Here is a 2933-nt window from a genome sequence, read left to right as displayed (position 1 = left end):
TTGCTTCTACCTTTTGAGTGCTAAGATTGTAGGTGTGTGTGCATCAAACTCAGGGCACTGGGCGTGCTGGGCAGAGCAGGACAACTTCAGCAACAGATGCTCTTGATTTCTTTCTTTCTTTTTCTTTTTTTTTGGTTTTTCGAGACGGGGTTTCTCTGTGTAGCTTTGGTGCCTTTTCTGGAACTCACTCTGTAGCCCAGGCTGGCCTCAAACTCACAGAGATTGGCCTGCCTCTGCCTCCCGAGTGCTGGGATTAAAGGTGTGCGCCACCACTGCCCGGCTCCTTGATTTCTTCTTATAGGTGTTTCCCCCCCACGCCCCCAGGCATGGGAATCAAACCTTATATGTACTAGGAAAGTGCTCTACATCTGAGCTGAGTTTCCAGCCTAGAGTTGTTTCAAAAACATAACATGAGGCGTAGTACTTGATATCACATGAAGCTTAGTACCTGAGGTGGTCTGAATAGGAACGGCCCCCATGGACTCATGTGTTTGAATGCTCGGGCACTATTGGGGGTGTGGCCTTCTTAGAGTAGGTGTGGCTTTATTGGAGGAAATGTGTCACTGCAGAGGTGGGCTTTAAGGTCTCATATATATTCAAGCCACATTCAGTGAGACAGTTCATTTCCTGTTGCCTATGGATTAAGATGTAGAACTTTCTGCTCCTTCTCCAGCACCATGTCTGCCTGTCCATTGCCATGCCTCCTGCCATGAAGATAGTATAATGGACTAAACCTCTGAAACTGTAAGCTAGCCTCAATTAAGTGTTTTTCTTTATAAGAGTTGCTGTGGTGATACTTTGTTTTCTAGGCCATTAGTTAACCAAAGAGGTCTGGAGGTCTGTCCAGACAGACAGGAAGTGATGTGGCTGGGCGGAGAGAGCGCTATAAGGAGGGCAGAGACAGAAGCTTGCCCCCTTTTTGGTCTGAGGAGTCAGGGAGGTAAGAGGTGATGGTGGCTGTTGCTTTACTTCTCTGATCTTTCAGCATTTACCCTGCAATCTGACTCCAGGTTTTTATTATTAAGACCAATTAGCATTCTCACTATAATTTGCCATGGACACGGTGTCTTTTCACAGCAATAGAAACTCTAAGACAGTACCTGATATCACATGAGCTTGGATATTAGCTGCTGTTTATTTTGAGCCTTGCGTTTGTGAGCCTCAGTTGTTCCCCTTTATAGTCAACAACAATACTTCATCCTCCACATACTTTAACAACACAGAATTTTCTTACTGACTGCTTGTGAGTATATATCCATGGCTCAGGAAGGACTTAATAAGATGAAACTTGTCACTTCTTAAGTTTATTATTATTATTATTATTATTATTATTATTATTAAATAATAGGATTTATTTCTCTCTATATATTTGTGATTTATTGTATACCAGGCATGATTCAGCATTTACAGCCCCAGCCAATCAGAAACATATTAGTGTGGCTGCTGCTCCCTTGGTCAATCATGTTTAGGATGACCTAATCCTCTCCTGGTTGTCTATAAAAGGAGCCTGCAAGCTTCTCTGGGGGTCATCGCCATTTTGTTGTACGGCTGACCCCTGCGTGCAGGAATTCTTCTCTTGAGAAATAATGCTCTTGCTTTTGCATATGTGAGTGGTGGTCTTTTGTGGGGTGATCTGTGGACTCTAACACCTAATACTACCAACTTGGGAGTTAGAATTTCAACACATGAATCTCAGGTTATGCAAACATTCAGTCCGTTCGTTGTATGTGCTTTTAGGATTTTTCTCTTGACCATTTATTTCAGTCCACCACCTCTGATTTTAAGAACCAATATGGTCTTTATCTCTTCTGAAAGGGAAACTCTCTGACCTCCTTGCTGCCTTGTCTTCTACTCTTCCTGGTCTCTTACCTCTGCATAGCACACATTACACTGTATGGACCCCGCCCACTCTCTGTAGTTATGGGGAGACTGAGAGAGCCAAACAGATGCCATAACAGGCTGCTCAGTCTTCTGTCAGAGATCAGGCCTCAGTTTCAGTTTCCTGAGACTGAGCAGCAAGCGGTTTCTGAAAGAATCATGAACAATGGACAATTAATCTTCAATGCCCCTGACAGCAGAGACGAGGGAGATATCAAGCCTGGGTCATCCCCTACAATATCTCAAGGCAATGACCAAATATGGACAAATCCTCTACCAAACTTGACCAAACTTGCCCAAAGATGGTAAAACTGTAGTACTAACCAATTAGAAATGTATTAACATAGTTGCCACTTGCTTAAACCAGTCCCAGATAGGATGACCTAACTGGTTTTAGAATTCCTTTAGCTGTGTATAAAAGGAGCCTGCCAGCTTCTCTCAGGGTCACCATTTTGCCTTTGTGTCAGATGTGTGGCACCAGCATGCTGGAACTCTTACTCTTGAGATAATAAATGCTCTTGTTGATTGCATACATGTCTGGTGGTCTTTTGTGGGACTTCTCTAGGACCCTAACATAGAGTTCATTCCATTTGGTGAGGGACACAAGGGTGTTGCAGAATATACATCTTATGTCTGTGAGATTTTCCTGTGATACTCAAGCTACAGATGTTGTATTCAATGAGTGCATGGTAGAAACCGACAGCTTTGTACATTAGCTGGTGGAATGTGATAAGGCTTATTCAAATCCTCCATTAGAAGTTCCCCAAGATTTGGGGGCTAGGGATGTAGTTCAGTGGCAGAGAATTTGTTTGGCATATGTAAGGCCCTGGGTTTGATCTCTGGCACTACAAAAAGAAATTGATAAAAAGTTGTCTAAGTTTTATGTATTTTCAATGTGAAAATTCAAGTTCACTACCAACATCCCCTTGTCATTCTGTGAGGTCAAAGAAACAGACTGACTGCACTGCAGGTCCTGAGCACAGGGACAATGATGGTCAGTCTGCATGTCCACTCTTAGGACACGGTGGTACTCAGGAGGTGCCAATTACTTCTGA

The sequence above is a fragment of the Peromyscus californicus genome, unplaced genomic scaffold (assembly GCF_007827085.1).
Source record: "Peromyscus californicus insignis strain IS unplaced genomic scaffold, ASM782708v3 Scaffold_7__1_contigs__length_154581171, whole genome shotgun sequence".
In the NCBI taxonomy this organism is placed as follows: Eukaryota; Metazoa; Chordata; class Mammalia; order Rodentia; family Cricetidae; genus Peromyscus; species Peromyscus californicus.
This window is presented reverse-complemented; position numbering follows the sequence as displayed.